Source organism: Podarcis raffonei, chromosome 5 (genome assembly GCF_027172205.1).
Source record: "Podarcis raffonei isolate rPodRaf1 chromosome 5, rPodRaf1.pri, whole genome shotgun sequence".
Lineage (NCBI taxonomy): Eukaryota > Metazoa > Chordata > Lepidosauria > Squamata > Lacertidae > Podarcis > Podarcis raffonei.
This window is the reverse complement of record NC_070606.1, coordinates 88,356,438-88,375,590: the sequence shown is the minus strand read 5'-3', so window position 1 is coordinate 88,375,590 and position 19,153 is coordinate 88,356,438. Positions and strand designations below refer to the sequence as shown.

At 45.2% G+C, this 19,153-nt stretch overlaps 1 protein-coding gene across 8 annotated transcripts in view; it reads right to left on the bottom strand.

Annotated features, from left to right (window-relative positions):
• NLGN1 (neuroligin 1) overlaps positions 1-19,153 on the bottom strand; it is a 628,672-nt gene that overhangs the window by 479,305 nt on the left and 130,214 nt on the right. The gene's annotated exons all lie outside the window — the stretch shown is intronic.

The following is a 19,153-nucleotide window of genomic DNA, read 5'->3' as shown; positions in this document are numbered from 1 at the left end:
GGATTTAACACTGTAATAGGCGGACGCAATAGGTGTAAACTGTGCACTCCCCTTCATAGTTGGCTTGCAAAGGAGGGGCTTGCGCTTGGGAAAAGGGTATATATAGTCATGTTTTTTAATAAAAAGGGTGCGCACGCTTTTTCGGGTGGCCCGCCTTGCAAATATGTATTTCCAGTAAAATATTGCTGCTTCATCAACTTTGCCCATATTTTATTTCAAATAGGCCCAATGACCCACTTCTAACAGTAGACCCAAGCTATTCCTTTACCAATGGAAGAGTGAACCAAATGTAATTTGAGTGCCATTAGCTACGGGTACTTTTGTTATTAGAATTGTTTTGATTTAAAAAAAAATCATCCTGCTTTTCTTACAACAAACTCCAAAGTAGCTAACACAACTTCTGCAAACATTTTTTTAAAAACCCAGCCTAACACAAATATCAAAGGCGGGGAATGTAACAGGAGCAGATAAATATAAACATTTCAACAGAAATACAAAACCTGTAATACCTCGCCCAAAGAGAAAGGCAGACCACCAAGAAGCAAAAAAATCAAGCAACCCAAAGGTCATTTTTGCAGGTATTTAGACATCAAGGAAAAACACCCCTCTTTGCCCAGGCCTATGGCCTGTGAAAGTGTGGGGGAGAGAACTGTTATTATGATGATTATGTTACTATTAGGCTGTCTGTCAGTGTGCTTTTTACTATGTTTTTATTATATTTTTTATTATTGATGTTTTATCATGTGTTTCGAATGTTGTGCACAGCCCGGAGATCTTTTGATAAAGGGTGGTATATAAATTGAATTATTATTATTATCATCAATATCCTCATTTCTGGCACAGCCAGGTTTTGCTTGATATCTGAAGATTTTCACTGTTCAGTCAAGGGGAACTTCCTTCAGAAGGGCATCCCACAGAATTGGTGCCACTCCTGAGAAGGCCCTGCTGCTCATAGCGGCTTGCCAAACTTGACCCAGCATGAAGTAGGGTCTCGGATACCGAATGGGGATCATGAGGTAGGACGTTCTGGACTGCAGTCCTTAAGGAACCCACAACCACCAACTGTTTAGGAATGTCCCATAATGTATCACCAAAAGAAGATGGCACAGGTGTGCATAAAATCTGCAGGTGTCCTATGTAGATGTTCAAATTTAGGAATTGTTATCATTTATAATTGAGACGCAGTGCATGCCACCATGGCAAGGAAGGCTGCAAATCTGCTGTCTAGGTGTTGCTGTTGAGCAATTTCAAGGTCCTGATTGCTCTCCCTTCTTTGAATTCTTTACCTTTAAAATGGACTTGGAGCAGACAGCCTTACAACCAGACAGCCCTCCAAAGAAAGAACTATCCTCCATTAACTAGGGCATGCCCCCCCCGCCACTGCCCCCCAAAGCTGTTTGTGTTTAGCACATGCATATAATAAATCCGATGTAATCAAATTATAATGTGGAAAAAATATAATTTTGCATCACATCTTCGGCTCTTAATCCCCCGTGCAGGATCTGAATTCCAGGACTGAGGAAGATCATTGCATTGTAATTCATCGTAATCTAAGGCCCTATATTGTGGAACCCCGATTATTCCAAACTTGCACGAATTTCCTTCGCTTGAATTTGCATTGAGAGACATCCTCGCGTTCCAAATCAGCTGAGTCCTCTTTTCTCGGGCAATAAAAATTTATAAGCAGAGCGCCCCTTGAAGTTGCTAGAAATTTCAGCCTTGGGTGAGCAAAGGATTAAGTGCTATAATTAGAACTAAATTTAGTAGGACTAATCATAGAGTAGGGTAAGCAGGATTTGACCCTTTAATATGCTGTTCAGCAAAATAAATCCAAGCTTTCACATTAGAATTTAGGAAACATGCCAAGCAGGGTAGTTTTCATACTCCCCACCTCCATGGTTATATTTTAATGGGGGGGGGAGCATGGCTCGGAATGTGTTGCCTTGTGAATACCACATGCCCACTCCCACCCTGCCACATGGCCACCCATGTGCAAAGACAACAACCGTGACACATTAGGAAATCCCTGCATAAATGGCTGTCCCTGACTCAGACAAGAGTTGGGATACTGCTGGTTTCTTGTATCCTCTAACATTGCACAGATGTGCTTGCCATCTCCCAGTTGCCAACTCCAAAGTCATTGTCTTATCACACACAATGATAGGGATGTTATCAGCTCAGTGGTGAAGCATCTGTTTTGCATGTTTGTGGGAGGCGTTTTATTGTTTTGTTTTGTTTTTGTTTTAACTATTTATTTTGTGCTGTTATCCTGTATTTTTATCTTGTGAACCTTCATCTTCAGATGAAGGGCAGTATTTACTTTTCAACAACAACAACAACAAACTTGGTTCAACCCTCACCCTTTACCATGTTTATACAGACGCGGCCATCATTATTCTGAAAGACCTTATCTTTATGATTTCTAGGTTCCCATCTGCACTATACATTTAAAGCTGTGCTGTACCACTTTAGAGAGTCACAATTTCCCCAGAAGAAGAAGAAGAAGAAGAAGAAGAAGAAGAAGAAGAAGAAGAAGAAGAAAAAGAAGAAGAAGAAGAAGAAGCATTAACTTATACGCCGCCCATCTGGCTGGGTTTCCCCAACCACTCTGGGCGGCTTCCAACAAAATATTAAAATACAATAGTCCGTCAAACATTAAAAGCTTCCCTAAATCCTGTAGTTTGTGAATGGGTGCTGAGAGTTTTGAGGAGAGATATTTATTCTCCTGACAGAGCTGCCATTCCCAGAGTGGTTTAACAATCAATTCCTCTCCCCATGGAATTCTGCAAATGGTCGCTCTGCGAGGGGGAATAAGGGTCTCTTTACAACTCCCAGCACCTTTAACAAACTACATTTCCCAGCATTCTTTGAGGGAAGCCATGCCTGTTTAAAGTGGTATGCTGCTGCTTTAGGGGTATATAGTAGTGAGGCCTGAAAGGCAGCATTTAGCATCCAGATCTCCCCACTGCTCTTCTTGCTCATAACGCTGTGCTCTGACAGGGTCTCATTCTTTCCTATCACCTTTTATTTGGGGTTGCCGAGGGCTGAACATTCTGGAAGCAAAGCACCTGCTCTATCCAACTGAGCTAGACAGTCCCTCTCCACTTTCCTTTCTGCAGCTCTAACTTAAATCATGTTTGTTCCCCCCCAAAAAAATGAATTTCATGCTTAGCTTGTTTTTTTCTTAATTAAAAACTTCCGTTTAGCCACCCGTAATAGGTGCATTATCAAAACTCATTAGCCCCATTCACTCTTGTCTGTCATCCCTAAGCTTTGCATTCAGGTGCGCATCTCAAAAAAAAAAAAAAAAAGTTCCCCGTCGGCTTTTGCAGACGAAAAGGAAATTAAATAATAAATATGGGAGCCAGAACGGTTTTATGAGTTTCAGTATGAGAAGGTGGCTGCAAGGCCCATAAGGTTTCACACAAAAAGGCATTACAGCTAAAGCTAACATGCTGACACATCTCTGATCTATAAAGTCTGCAGTAATGACAGCGGTAAAGGGTGGTGTGCCAGACTGGGGATTCTCCCCCCCCCCCATGTGCGCACGCACGCACACACACACACACAGACACGAAAATAGAAATAGGTAAGGCATAGAATGAATTTATTATTGCAAAAAAGGTGTAAAAATCAAATAAAATTTCCCCAAAGCTTTCCTATAAAGCATCCACAATGGTTTACTACCTTCACCTGCGTTCATGCTAGGATCTTATTATCCTAGCTGTCGCCTTGTTTTCCGATTCCTTTAATTCCTGTGTGACAAAAGTTCCCGCCTTTAAAGCTAAAAAGAACCTCCTAATTTCTGAATTCTGTGGGTCCTATTCATTATCCAAGCAGTAAGAAACTAAGGTCTTCTGGTCCTGCCATTTAGAGGGGGGGAGGCCTTCTGGACAATTCACAGCATTTATTGCATGAGGTTGCTTCACTAAAACTCCTCTAAATCCTTTGGCCAAAAAGACAGATCTCCGCCCCCATTACAATGGTCAGAAATTTGTGGTAGTTAATATCCAGTCCAATCCAATGCGGGACGTGGGTGGCGCTGTGGTCTAAACCACAGAGCCTAGGGCTTGCCATCAGAAGGTCAGCGGTTCAAATCCCCGCAATGGGGTGAGCTCCCGTTGCTCGGTCCCTGCTCCTGCCAATCTAGCAGTTCAAAAGCACGTCAAAGTACAAATAGATAAATAGGTACCACTCCGGTGGGAAGGTAAACGGCGTTTCCGTGTGCTGCTCTGGTTTCGCCATGTTGGCCGCGTGACCCAGAAGTTGTATGCCAGCTCCCTTGGCCAATAAAGCGAGATGAGCGCCGCAACCCCAGAGTCGTCCGTGACTGGACCGAATGGTCAGGGGTCCCTTTACCTTTTTTTACCAATCCTCTGCACTTCCCTTTCCTGGTTCTTTCTCTGTACATCAAGCTTGGACCAGACAGCCCATCAAACAGAGGGCTGCTCTGTAATGTAGGTCACAGCCTCTTCCGCCGCAGCCACTGTTTTGGAGCTCAGCCATGTGGCCAGACCTGGGAGAATTATAGCGTTATGAGTTTGAAGGTTCCAGTCCCCTTTAATCCCTGGATCCAGCAAGTGTTAGAATTTAATCAAAGGCTTGGTGTGTTTAGCTGGGTGCCAGAATTCTAATCCTTGAATCCAGCGACTGTTAAAAGTTACTCAAGCCTCTGTAAGGGTTAGCCTCTGTAAGGAGAACAAAGGAAGGGGCTCTGTGGGAGATGCAAATGGATAGGGCCCTGCCTCCACGGCCGGATTTAGGTTTGATGAGGCCCTAAGCTCCTGAAGGTAATGGGGCCCTTTATATGTCCAGCTGTCCTTTGTCAACAACAAATTGTCGCTATTTTTTGTGTTTAACACATGCAATATGGTAATTTATGGACCTAATAGGTATCTAAAGCCATTTGCACATACAGAATATAGGCACCCTATATATAGAAATGAGCAAACCAACGATATTTTAGGGAGCAGGCTAGCAGGCATTACTTACTTCATAGGAGCATACACAACACAACACACAAAACACTGTTGCTGTATGTAGGTTTTGTTTTATTTGTTTTTCATCTTATATTTTGGGAAAACCAGGGGGGTTTTCCTATAAATTTTTTGGGGGCCCCCAAGAGAGGGGGGCCCTAAGCTATAGCTTGTTTAGCTTATACCTAAATCCGGCACTGCCTCCCTCCCTCAACTCCCACATAGTGAGAAGGACAAAAGCCAGAGTGTTTTTAGGACTGACTGAGAAGCAAACTGGAAAGCCCAAAAGGCAGAGAAATAGTTGAGCTCTGCTTGAATCTAAGGCTGTGGCTATGGGAGAAGCAAGACCTTTTTGATGTGTTAATACTGTGAGCCTCTCCACCGTAGGCTCAGGTTGTACATGTGTGTAAATACACCATATATTTATGTGAGATATTTCTATACACACACACACATACAGTGGTACCTCTGGATGCAAACGGGATCCATTCTGGAGCCCCATTCGCATCCTGAAGTGAATGCAACCCACATCTGCACGTCTGCACCTCACGTTTCGCCGCTTCCACGCATGCACGTGACGTCATTTTGACCGTCTGTGCATGTGCGTGCGGTGAAACCCAGAAGTAACATGCTCCGTAACTTCCGGGCCGCCGTGGAGCGCAACCCGAAAATACTTAACTTGAAGCACATTTATCCCGAGGTATGACTGTGTGTGTGTGTGTGTGTGTGTGTATCTCACAATCTCACAAAGACACCACAGGCTCTTCTGTGCCTCGTTTCCAAAAGGAAAACACAGACGACCTGGAATCTGTGGGATCTTGCACCGCTCAGAGATTGGAGTGGTGTTCAACACTACTATGGTTTCTAAGGGACTTCACCACTAACCCAAACCGCCTCCAGAATAGCTCAGAAGTGGCTGTGCAGAATCTAGCATCCTTTTACCAAGAAGAGTTTGGATTTGATATCCCACTTTATCACTACCCCAAGGAGTCTCAAAGCGGCTAACCATCTCCTTTCCCTTCCTCCCCCACAACAAACACTCTGTGAGGAGGGTGAGGCTGAGAGACTTCAGAGAAGTGTGACTAGCCCAAGGTCACCCAGCAGCTGCATGTGGAGGAGTGGGGAATCAAACCCGGTTCACCAGATTACGAGTCCACCACTCTTAACCACTACACCACACTGGCTCCAAGTGATTTGTTAGCAGAAGAGGGAGATAAGAACAAGTTCCATAACTTAACTATGTGCTGTGTGAAGAAGTCTTTTTTCCTGTCCTGAATCTTCCAACGTTCAGAAGATTCTGGTGCTGATGTTCAAGGGTCCAGCACACTTAGTTCTCATCAAGTGTTTTTTTTAAGGGGGGGTGTTTCTAACTATGTTTTTTGCTTCTGCCAGCCTTGGGGCTCCACCAAGCCTGCTGATACCTCTCTTTTGCAATGTTCCGCCATGCTACTCACCAGCTGAACATTGGAAATAAAAGGGAGTGATGACAGTGGCCTACCTTAAAGAGTTGCTGTGAGGGTTGTAACTGGATAATGCGCGGGAGCACTCTGAGCACTTGAAAGAAATACACAGATGGTGGTGATCATCACCTCCTGCAAAGCTGCAGTGAAGATTTAAATAACGCTGGCTGGAGGAGCAGAGTCACTTTAGAAAGACCACAAATTAAAGTAAAGCAAAGCCCACCCACATGAAATTAGCAGAAGAAAGACTCAGCTGGGTGAGTCAGAAAGCCGTAGGAGCTGAATTCAAGTCATTCTTTGATTATAGGTTTGGAAAAACACAACTTTGTCTATAACCTAATAACAGAAAGAGGAGGGGGCATCTTACTAATAGGTGAGTTGATAACACAGAAACAAATTTGTTTGAGGTGGAGTGTGATGGCCTGGGATTCGGACTCGGAGGCTGAACCTGAGGAATCCCAGCCTGCACAGGATTCCCCGCCTCCAGAACCAGCTGAGCCGGGACTGGGGCTTGAGCCTGAAGGGTCCTCACCTGTGCTGGATCCTCAAGTGCAGGTACCAGCTGAGTCTGCTCTGGCTCTGGAGGTGATCGAGGACCCATTGCCTGCAGGTGCTCCACTCTCAGCCCCGTCAGGGAAAGCTGAGGTTGCCTCTGGGTCCAGTAACCCTCCAGCCTCTCCTGAGCTGCAGAGGCTCAGGGCAGAGAGGCGGAGGGAACTAAGTTCCCGCAGGAGGAGTGCTCGCCTCCAGGCCAGGAGAGGTGAGTCACATGTGGACCGGGGCTGCCCTATGCCTTGGGGCAGATAAAAGCCAGCCAGCCCCAGTCCCAAGCTGCAGGAGCAATGTTGTTGGTAGCCAGTTCCTGCCTGCACCCTGTTTTGCGCTCCTGACCTCACCCAACTCCCTGCCTTGGACCCAGCTTCAGCTTTGACGGACTGCTTCCTACTGCACCCTTGACCTCGGACTGGACTCGGACCTCGCCTCACGGAAACCCACGGGACCAGCACATGGAGACTCAAAGAAGCTGCTTCTCTACTGAGTCAGGCCATGCAGCTCAGTCTCGTCTACCCTGACAGGCAGTGGTCCTCCGGTTTTCACACAAGAGTACCATATTTTGCATTCCTTCCTAGAGATGCCGAGGACTAGACCTGGGGCCTTCTGCTTGCAAGCCCATCTCTTGCATAAAAGTACAGATGAACCCTCAGGGATACGGAACCCAAGAGAGTCACACTCCTCCAGTCTTCCCTCTCCCCCCCCCAGCCTTAGTTTTACCCACCTGTTGCGTACCTGCCATCTCCAAATAAGCATTCCCTAGCTGGATCAAACTAAAGGTCCCTCTGATCTAGTAGACTAGGTCTTCAATGGTCAAATGCATTAGGAACACAGAAGGCTGCCGAGTCACTGGAACATGCAGCTTGGCTTGTCTACACCAGGGGTGAGGACTTATGGCCTGTCTCCCTCCAGGCATTGTTGCATTGTTGCACTACAACTCCCATGAGTTCCACCTAGCATGGCCATTGGCCAGGGATGCTGGGAGCTGTAGCAGCTGTAGTTCAGCAATATCTGGAGGGCCATAAGTTCCATAACCTTGGTCTATCCTGACTGGCAGAGGCCCTCCAGGGTATCAGACAGGGTTCCTTCTGAAGAGGAAGAGAAGAGTTTGGACTTGATATCCCGCCTTTCACTCCCCATAAGGAGTCTCAAAGCGGCTAACAATCTCCTTTTCCTTCCTCCCCCACAACAAACACTCTGTGAGGTGAGTGGGGCTGAGAGACTTCAGAGAAGTGTGACTAGCCCAAGGTCACCCAGCAGCTGCATGTGGAGGAGAGGGGAAGCGAATCCGGTTCACCAGATTACGAGTCCACTGCTCTTAACCACTACACCACACTGGCTCTCTGAGCCCTACCTGGAGATGGACCAGGGACCTCCTCATGCTCTTCCATTGAACTACGGCCTTTCCTCACTTTGACTTAGTAAAATATATGCAGCACTGCTAGCTGAGTGTGGGGTTCTCTGCAGAGATAGTGGTACAACGGCTGGCTTCACTGAATTTTTATTCATTTCTGTTATTATGAACGCCCCCCCCCCATAGAAACACATTGTGTGTGTGTGTTTTCCTTCTTAGACAGCCCCACCTTCCAAGGGCTGCCTGAAGCTTGGATGCACAACACAGCATTAGCTATTAAGTCACTAATTATGAAAAGCTGAGTGTGTTGGGAAAACATGTAGATCTTCAAGGCAGGTGCAAAATGCAGAGCTGAGTCACTGGGAAAAAAAGTCAACCTGATTTCCTCTCAATACCAGCAATTTCACACTCGCCGTTGAAGGGGATTTAGCCCTGCTGCTTGTTATGAAAGCTGTGGGAAGGCCTTTCGATTTGCTGTGGTTGTTGAAGTTTCTTGCACCAATGCTCTCTCTGGCCCCGGTCCAGTCCTAGTGCCATAAGAATAAGCTGTCAAGATGGGAGAAGTAACCTAGGAATGCTGCTGGGATGTGAATTTGAAGTCACATCCAAATTGCATTTCTTTCCAAATAAGATAGCACAGACTGTATCCTCACTTACTGCATAACCCTAGGAATATCTACTTAGAAGCAAGTCTCACTGCTAGAGATGGAAGCATCTGACCATTTTTGTTTTCCCAGTTTCCCGTTTCCCCCATCTTAAGTTCAGTTCTCCACATTTCTGCAACAACTGATGAATCTTTTTTTTAAAAAAAATATATATTGAAAATTCACCAGTGTGAATTTCTCCCAATAAACACAATTTTGTATGCAGTGCTGACTGGTGTACATAGTTTTGCAAGCAATTTTCCTTAATATAATAAATATTTGTGTGCTATTCTCATTAATACATTCATTTTCATGCACAATTTCCACTCACTAATATATGTGTTTTGGCAAGCGTTGTTTGGCTGGAAAACTGCACCACAAAATTTGGAGAAGTACAAATTTCAAAGGATATTTTGTGTTTCAGTTTGCATATTGTTCTGGAAAGTGCAAAATTAGGATTGCAGCCTAAGAAAGGCTTAGATATCTATGCAAACTTCTGATTTATGTTCATGGGTTCCTTTCCAGCAACCTATCCATGCATCCAAACCTGTTTACATGTGTGCAAGCCTATATCTCCTTAGAAATATCACAGCATTTCTCTCTACCCACTAACTTCTTTCCCCTCATTCTAGGCAAAACTGCTAGAGAATTGGGTGAAATTGCATGTTTCTCCTCTTTTTATGAAAAAGGAATCACTGTGCTTCTTTGCCACATGTGTACAAGTACAACATGTTGACTTGATTTAAGGCCGCATCAACTTTGCCAATGCTCTTTCCGTATCTAATCCTTTCATTTTATTACTGTACTTTCCTTTAGCATGAATTGTTGCAATCCTGTGTGGCTGTATGAATTGTTAACAGTGTTAAATAATGGAGCACGATACTGTTTACCAGCAGAGATTAAATTGCATTTCTGGAGCTTTTATTTGCTCATTTTTAAAGGATCTTCACCCGTAGTATTTCCCTAATGAATCCATTATTATCTATTGCCGTAGTTTCAATGACTCACCACACAATACAGATCCTCCCCTTTTTATCCAGTGTTTTTTTATGCGTCCAACAAAACACAATCAATAGGAGCAGCTAACAAATTGCTCAAATGAAGTTGGACAATTTCAGTGAAAGCACTGCACATCATTAACAGTAACTATTCACTGCCTATGAATAAAGGAAATAATGCCTCTTTAAAATAATTATCAACAAGCATAATCTCTTTAAGTACTGCTCGTTCCTATGTATCCCCCCACCCCACCCCACCCCCGCCATAACACTCAGGTCTAACAATGCCACCGCTTTGCCTGCTGGTGAGTCAGTGGTTATGAAATATGCAAATTGGTCCAAACAAAATTAGAACCATCATCCTGTAGCGCTATCTTCCTTCCCCTGTCTACTTTGTGGCCTCATTCCAGTCTTCAAAATCAGCCCCTCTGAGATATCCGGTCTACTTTCAGTCAAATAATCCAAAGGCAACACATCTCCCATCCCTTCCAGTTTGTTTGAGACACTGGATACAGCATTATCACAGCACGTCCTTAGAGAGCTTCAACCAGGCCTCCTTCTCCTCTCTCCATTTAATTCTGCCTATAACTAGAACTCTTTGTTTGAGTTAGGCATCCCAAACAGGTCCGAAGTGTATTCCTCCATTCAAGCGCACTTAATGCAATCATCCCCAAAATTCATCCTTTCTTTTTCTGGTCAGTTTCTGCATATGATTTACATTCCAGGATTATTAATTTTTTTAAGAACATAAGAAGAATCCTGCTGGATCAGACCAAAGGTCTATCCGGCCTAGTATTCTGCTCCCACAGTGGCCCGCCAAATCATATAGGAAGCCCCACGAGCAGGACATGAGTGTGAAATAGCATTCACCCATTGGATCTGTTCCATTTTCTACCAGGCCTGGTAGTTTGTTGAGTATGGCACAAAACAGGAACTAGGCACTAGGATTGCGGAAGCTCCATGCCTTTCAGTGAAGGTTATTTATACAACAGCACTGGCTGGTGGATCAGGATCCAGAACCCCAGTTAAAGTATAAACTCTGTTCTCTAAATATCTGAGAAACCATGTGCACTCCCTCCAACACTTTGAGGCAAAAATCCGGGACGCCATCTTCCCCAACACCATATTCCTGTTTTTTATTGCAACAGCACGCATCCATTTTGGTTGCTGAGATTTCGCACCACAATTATCCTCCCCCCCAAAAAACCCCCACTTTTTCCTGGATACTTGTGGGGTATGCATGTTTGTGAAAGGGACAAAACAACCACAACTTCACTTTCAGTGTACACCCAGGAACCTCACCTAAATGCTGGAGAGCTTGCACCTCTACAAGCACATACATCCACATGTGGTGGGAACGCCCCCAAATTCAATGCTTTTTGACATCAGTCTTAGAAGAAATCTATGAAATATCAAACAGGTATTAGAAGCCAGTCTAGAACTGGCCCTATTAAATGCTTTCCAAGACAACAATTTACACTCACACTACAAAGAACTCATAAGTCACATACTCTTGGCAGCTAGAAGTGTCATAGCTAGACACTGGAAAGATCTGTCAGGAGTGAAAATGGACCACTGGTACAAAACAGTATGGGAAACAACCCTACTAGAAAAATTAACCAACAATTTGAAATTAGCATGGGGACCAATAAAGGAGGATGCCTTCACCCTGGTGTGGCTCCCTTTATTACATACATTGCCCAACAAGACAACAACATAACTCCACTCCCGAGAGTATACAAATCAATATGGCTGATTTGACACAACAACACGCACACCCCTCATACACACACAAACACAACTCTCTGCAATCAACTGAATGCAAACAAACATGCCCTGGGATCTCCAATCTCTCTCACCACCAATGAAAACTGATGAATGAATAGATGAAGAACCTATCCATGTGACGCTAACACAAAACCCCCACACATACACTATGCAAAAGAAGGAAAAATATTGCCCCACCTTCTTTCTTGCACTTCTCCCTCCCCACATCTTTCTCACCCCCAATCTCACAATGCCTATGATAGCAATGTCTCACACAAAATGTAACCGACCTGTAGTTAGGACTCTATGAACTAAAAACAGAGACTTTATATGCACCTTTGTTATCCCTGAAAAGCCTTCAATTTTTTATTTTAAACCTTCACTTTCAGTGACTACCATTGAAAGGCATAAGAATTCACAGGCCACCATTACTCCACCATTACTACAGCCCCCACAGATGGGTCCGACACTCAGACCTTAACAAGCTTTGCAGAACCTGGCCGGCTAGACCTCAGCTGCACTGCAAATTAACTCTAGACTGACTTTGCTAAATATCTCGGTGACCTTCTCAAGAGGCATAAAGTTAAACTTGTTTCTTGGTCGATCTCTCCCCCCCCTCATTTTTAGACTAATGGTCCACCATTTTCTAATAAATTGCAACAAAAGTTAACATTATCTATCTAACATCATGGGCTCAACTTTAATTTTGCTCACTATTGCGCCCGGGCCATACTCTGAATTGTTCCTTCAACAACAGTGAGCGTTCAAGTTGCTGAGAAATGGTACACATGCATGCGCATTATCAGAATCTCACATGAAAGGGAATCTCACAAAGAACAGAGCTGAGGAGCTGTGCTTCTGCCTCTGCCCCAAGATCACATGCTGCCACTGGCTCCACCCTTGGGATCCACACATTATGTGTGAATGTCTGTAGGGGAAAACCTACATGCAAAGACCTCTACTCACAAAGGTTTTCTTTGTGTTCTGGAACTCCCTCTCCCTGCAGAATGCCCTCCCATCAGATGTCAAGCTGATAAATAACCATACAATTTTTAGAAGACATCTGAAGGCAGCCCTGCATCAGGAAGATTTTAATATTTGATATTTTATTATTTTTTAATATGTGCAAATAGATAAATAGGTACCGCACTGGCGAGAAGGTAAACGGCATTTCCGTGCGCTGCTCTAGTTCGCCAGAAGCGGCTTAGTCCTGCTGGCCACATGACCCGGAAGCTGTACGCCGGCTCCCTCGGCCAATAAAGCGAGATGAGCGACGCAACCCCAGAGTCGGCCACGACTGGACCTAATGGTCAGGGGTCCCTTTACCTTTACCTTTAATATGTGTTGGAAGCCACGCAGAGTGGCTGAGGTATAAATTAATAATAATAATAATAATAATAATAATAATAATAATAATAATTTATTATAAAATTAGAATTCCAGAACGTAGAGAAAGTCTATGCACACAGTGGTCTAACCACATAGAAAACTTGATCTGCATGTGATTCTCCTCCAGGCTATGTTATATAATGAATTTATCCCAGCTATAGCTCAGTATCATAGGAATGGGGAAAAGTCCACCAGATCATTTTAACTGGGGCTGCAAAGTTTAGCCAATTAATCAGTTGATTTGCATTTAAATAAGGCTGCTCCTTGTACTGCATGTCATATTAATCATAACAACATTTTTGGATATAAAAAAACAGTAAGTTACATACCAAATGGAATGTTACCGTTCATTGCAATAGCAAACAAATAGGTGTTATGACCTGCAAACAATGGCCATGTCCCTTCTATGTTCTTTTAACACAGCACAGGCTTTATTTGCTTATCTCTAGCAATGAGACTGTTTTGTGTGGAATTCATGGCCTTCAAGGGAGCCTGTTGATGTTATCTGTGCAAGCAAATAATAGTGAAAAATAAGGGAGCCTTGGAGCTATAAGGTCAGCTCATTTGCCATGTTGACTGGCACACATTAAATAGGATCATTTGAGCCAGGCTTCTGAACAGTCCCCATCTAAGAACTATAGACGAGGCAAGGAGGTTTTCCTGGATAACTTAGGTGATGGGTGGGCAAGCAGCCAGGGAGCAAAAACAGCCATCGGACAGTAACTGCTGCTGACTTCCTTGAAATTCTGAGCACCCACCAGCACGAAAATGAAGCACAGGCACTAATTATTTTCATGTTTGGGCTGTAGAGAATCTGTCAATTTTGGATTCTCCCAGTTTCTTATATTTCCATTCCTCTCTACATTTCTACATCAATTTTGTGATTTATTTATTTTTTTTAAAAACCGATGAACATTCAGCTGCATTTTAGTGTGATTTCCCCCCCTAACACACAGTTTTGCACACCTGCAGTTTTGCCAAATGTACACATTTTGACAAAGCAATTCTCCCCCCCCTCCCCAAAATATACAGCATTTTTGTATGTTATTTCCAGTAACTCACCCACCTGCACTGGGCAAGCGCTCGTGCCCTGGGTGGGGGCAGGACACACAAAGAGTGAAGATCACCCTCCATGCTCCCTATCCCCAGCCGCTGCCAGGCATGTGGCATCGCACGATGCCTGGGTCCCTCAATGTGGGGGGCAAGTTGGTGCCCCTGGCATGCAGAAGGCCCTCCCTACATCACTCAGTCATCACACACAGAGAGAGCAAAATGTGGAGCTAGACACGTTGACTGGGTGAACTCAGGGTGGTGAGGGGGCAGGTATATTCTGAAGGGAGTTCTTGAGCAAGGCGGAGGAGAAATCATGGGTGGGAGAGTGAAGCAGCCATGAGACCTTTTGCCACCTACGCCAACATGTGCTCATCTGGCACTGTGAAAGGTCCCAGGTCCAATCCTTGACATCTCCTGATATGACAGAGTTCTGCCCAAAGCCCTGGAGAGCTGCTGTCCAGTTTTAGAAACTCAAGATATTTAAGCTAGGAGCCAAATGGCTCTTTCAACGAAAGTTGCAGTCGCCAAAATGGAATGTCTAGTTGCCATTTTGTGGCAAGACAGCTCTAAAGTCTTAGTTTGCAAATGATGGACTGACTGTGATTGATTCTCACTTAAACATCTGGCTAGTTCAGATGACAACCTTGTCCTTGAGCTAGGTTAAGAGCTTTGAGAACTTAAAGAAGAAAAGTCACTCAATCCAGGGACATCCCACATGTATGTTGTCCTGTACTGACCTCATTTTCTTAATGTTGACATGGGCCATTCATAACATAGGAATATTCTTCACAACTGTGAGCAGGGCAGTCAGGGTGGGAAGTGAACACTAAGCTACAACAATAAACTACAATGTTGTTCCACTGCTCCTGCTCAGGCTACACAGAAAACGCATTTTGGTTCCAGAAATTCATTCCTAATGTGCAGACAAAATACAATGGATAAAAGTCTACAAGGTGAGGCATCAGTGTGTGAAAACAGTCCACATCCAATGATCCCCAGATGGTGGAGACGCCAGGCACCATCTGGGCACGGGGCATCTTCACTTGGTCGCAAAGTGGTTGAAACCCAGGTGCAAAATACGCCTAAAGGTAAAGGGACCCCTGACCATTAGGTCCAGTCGTGGCCGACTCTGGGGTTGCAGCGCTCATCTCGCTTTATTGGCCGAGGGAGCCGGCGTACAGCTTCTGGGTCATGTGGCCAGCATGACTAAGCCGCTTCCGGCGAACCAGAGCAGCACATGAAAACGCCGTTTACCTTCCCGCTGGAGTGGTACCCATTTATCTACTTGCACTTGACGTGCTTTCGAACTGCTAGGTTGGCAGGAGCTGGGACCGAGCAACGGGAGCTCAACCTGTCACGGGGATTCAAACCGCCGACCTTCTGATCGGCAAGTCCTAGGCTCTGTGGTTTAACCCACAGCGCCACCCGCGTCCCTTGCAAAAATATGCCTAGCACCTGGCTAATTTCGAACACTGCTGCCGCCAGTCTCTGTAGTCAGTGCTGAGCTAGGTGGACCAATGGCCTGACTTTGTGTGAGACATCTCCCTAAGTTCTCTTTGGAATCAGGACTGGAAGTCATGGTTGCGATTTTCTCCTGCTCTCTTTAATATCCAAGGAGAGAATGTAAGTTTGGGAAGGGGCTTCTCCTGCCACTGCTCTGTTCCTCCAATCAAATGCAGAGCCCTCAATCCACAGTTACTGTAAAATGAAGATAAACATGGCAAGACCTGGGTCACAGATCTCCGTTGTCACATCTTTTTTGGCCCTCAGTTGTATAAGGATATGCCTCGTGTTGACTTAGCCCATTGGTCCATTCAGCCCAGCACTGTCCCATCTGACTGCCAGTGACTCTCCAAAGTCTCAGCCAGAGGTCTTTCCTGTATCTGCAGACCTGTGCGTCCAAACACTTAGACACTGCACAGAGGCATAAACACAGCTCCAAAATAATGGTGGTTTTTGGGTTGTTGTTTTTTTGCTTGACATGAGAATAGAAAAAGGGAAAAGAAACCTTTATGAGAACTCTCATAAGTGTTCCTCTCAGAGACTGAAAGTGGTAAGTTGCCAGAGGCCACCCTTGGGCCCGAATAAAACACCAACCCTAGTTCTCAGACCTTTCTCCAGAAACCAGGTCCAACGCTGCATTCTGTTGACCAAGCTAGCTACAATAATCAAGAAGCCAGATGTTCAAAAGGCTTGAAATGTGGTTTTCAATCTGTTCATGAATAAATGTGTTCTAGTGTGAATTACCTATGCTTATTTACAGGGAACAGGCAGCTGTATAAATGCAAAATATTTTTTTTAAAAAAATAATGAACAGAATGGCACTGCCTATCCCCCCCCAAAAAAAATCAACAGCCAGCTGTTTAACCTCAATTGATTTCCAGTGGATCTTAGGCATCCTATCTGATGCTAAGGGCAACCATAAAGAGGCATGACATTGAGCTGGTGTCTGCCTTGTTAAAGATAGCATTCTCAAACCTTAAGGAAGCCAGCCTTTTACTAAAATACTTTTTTTAAAAAAAGACTGCTAAAATAGTATATCCTTAATAAGAGTCAAAGAAGAACCAAAAGGTGAAGCAAGCAGATTGCCAGTTAAATTCCAAGCTGCTTAAATAAATATATTATTTTAACTTAATTGCTGTGCAGCCACATGCACCCTTAAAATGATTTGAGAGGATGCCCTTTCTGCAGATTCCAAGGTAACGTCTAGCTTTAATTAAAAGTCAATTAATATTAAGTAATCTGACTAATTTTAATTAAACCTGCCGAAAATTGATTTTCCTTCAGCTAAGCAAATATGAAGTTCTGGTACAATCTCCGCTGGAAAAAGAAATAAACTATCCCTAAACACTCACATTTCAGGAGCAAACGAATGTCAGCTGTTGTGTTTAAAAAGAGAAGATTTTGAATCAGCCAACATGAAAATGAAAATGCCAGTGGTCTCACATAACCTTAAGAGAAATATATTCACAGACGTTTATTTCCCCCTCATCTCCTGTAAGACTGAGATTAAGGTTGCAAAGGCTGGATTCAGTGCTATTTATGAGCACGCAAACCAAATTCCGCTCCTGTTGTCACGCAGCCCATCCCGTGGCTGTTTTCTCAGACGTTAGTGCCATGGGCTTTGAAGGGATTCAATCCAAAGTGTCAAAGGATAGCTTCACAGCCTATCCCTGTTTACTCGGGATTAAATTCCAAGAGGAAGGGATTACAGCACCTTTATGCCCCTATGTACTTTTCCTAGCAGAAAAGTTTTCAGGTTTTGCAATTTTCAACCTCATCTGTCCACAACATTAAAAAAATATATATGAAAAGTCATGCACATCAGTAAATAAACTGCAATTCCATATTGAGTCCTTTCGAACTCATCACATCCAGGTCAACCTCATTGGTTTGGAAGCAGATGGGGACGGAGGCAGAAAAGGATCACTTCAATGTAATTCCTATTCCACTACCCTGCCCCATATTATCTTGATTATGGCATTCCTCAAAGGCCCCTTTGTAAGCTGCCCATATACTCCTTGGCTCTGTGGAGTGGTCAGTTCCCTCTTCAGCACAGCCTAATCCTGAGCCACATGACTTGTCCATCAAGCTCAAAATTGCCTACACTGGATGACAGGATTCCAGGCAGGGACATTGCCCAGTCCCTCCTGCCTTGAAGACGCTGGGGATTGAACCCAGGGCGTTCCTCCTGCACAACAAATGCTCTACCCTTCCCTAATTTCACCTCCTCTCCCTTCAAGTGCCATTCGGACATGCTCCCACTGCAATCTCCGGGCAGTTCTCCCTTCCTTTCTTCACCTATGCCCATTCCTCATCTACTTCCCCAGTGGCACCCTAATTGCACCTGGTCCCTAGTAAGACCTGGGTGCCTTCCCTCCCATTTCCTCTCCCACCACCCCACTGAACCCCCTTCCCAGTCCTTTGGCCCTGGCTACCTACTGGGGCATCCCTCTAGGAGCACCCATCCTCCCTTATGGAACATTGCATGAGATTCCAAGCATCCACGGAGACACCGCTGGCTCTCCTGGTGTCTACAAGACAACGCCAGCGGGGGCAGGAGGAGACTTTGACTGACAGGCTTTGCTTAGACGTCCCATCGCAGGGACACCAAGAAACAGAAGGGTGGGGGAGGAGCCTATGCAGATGAAGGGGCGGAGCTATGCAAAGAGAAGGCGCTGGTTCTTCAGGGGCTGGGGCAATCCGCGGCAGCTTTGGCCGCCCCACCATCGCCGTGTCCCTGAGTGCCCCCGTCGAGTTTCCTTGCACAGAACTGCAGCGCTGCCATTCATTCCTATGGGACAATGGAGGAAGGAGTTTCTGGGGGCCGCGCAAGGCGCTCGGGAAGCCCAGGCCCTTATTGCCAAGGGGGAGGGAGAGAGAAAGAGAAAAGTGTGTGTGTGTTTGTGTGTTGCAATCTTTATTTCCTATACACACACCGCCCCCCCATCCTTGCACTACACAAGCCCTATCTCTCTTTCTCTTGCTAACGGCGGTCATTTTCCTCCTCGCCATCAACAGCAAACGGCCAGGCTGCAGCCCCGTCTCACCGGCTGCAAAGTTTCGCTGCATCTGCAACCGAGGGAAGGTAACGATGACCAAAAAAAAAAGAAAAGAAAAGAAAAAGAGGCCCGGAGCAGGCAGAAGGAGCTGCCCGCCAGACCCAGCTCGGCATCGCATCCCCTGCCTCCGGGAAGCGCGCGCCTCGTCTCGGAAGAACCCAGCCGGCCAAGAGAAAGAGAGATTTTCTCTTAACAGCAACAGAGCGGGGGAAGATCCAGGGAGAGAGAACCCCTCAATGCCGCTGCTGGCCCTCACATACACACACGCGTGCACGCACACACACACACACTCGTGTCAGTTACACGCACGCCAGAGATCACACGCACACAGGGAGACATCTTCACCACCACCCTCCCCGAGCCACGCAGACCAGCGCGCCCGGGCAACAGCAACAAAA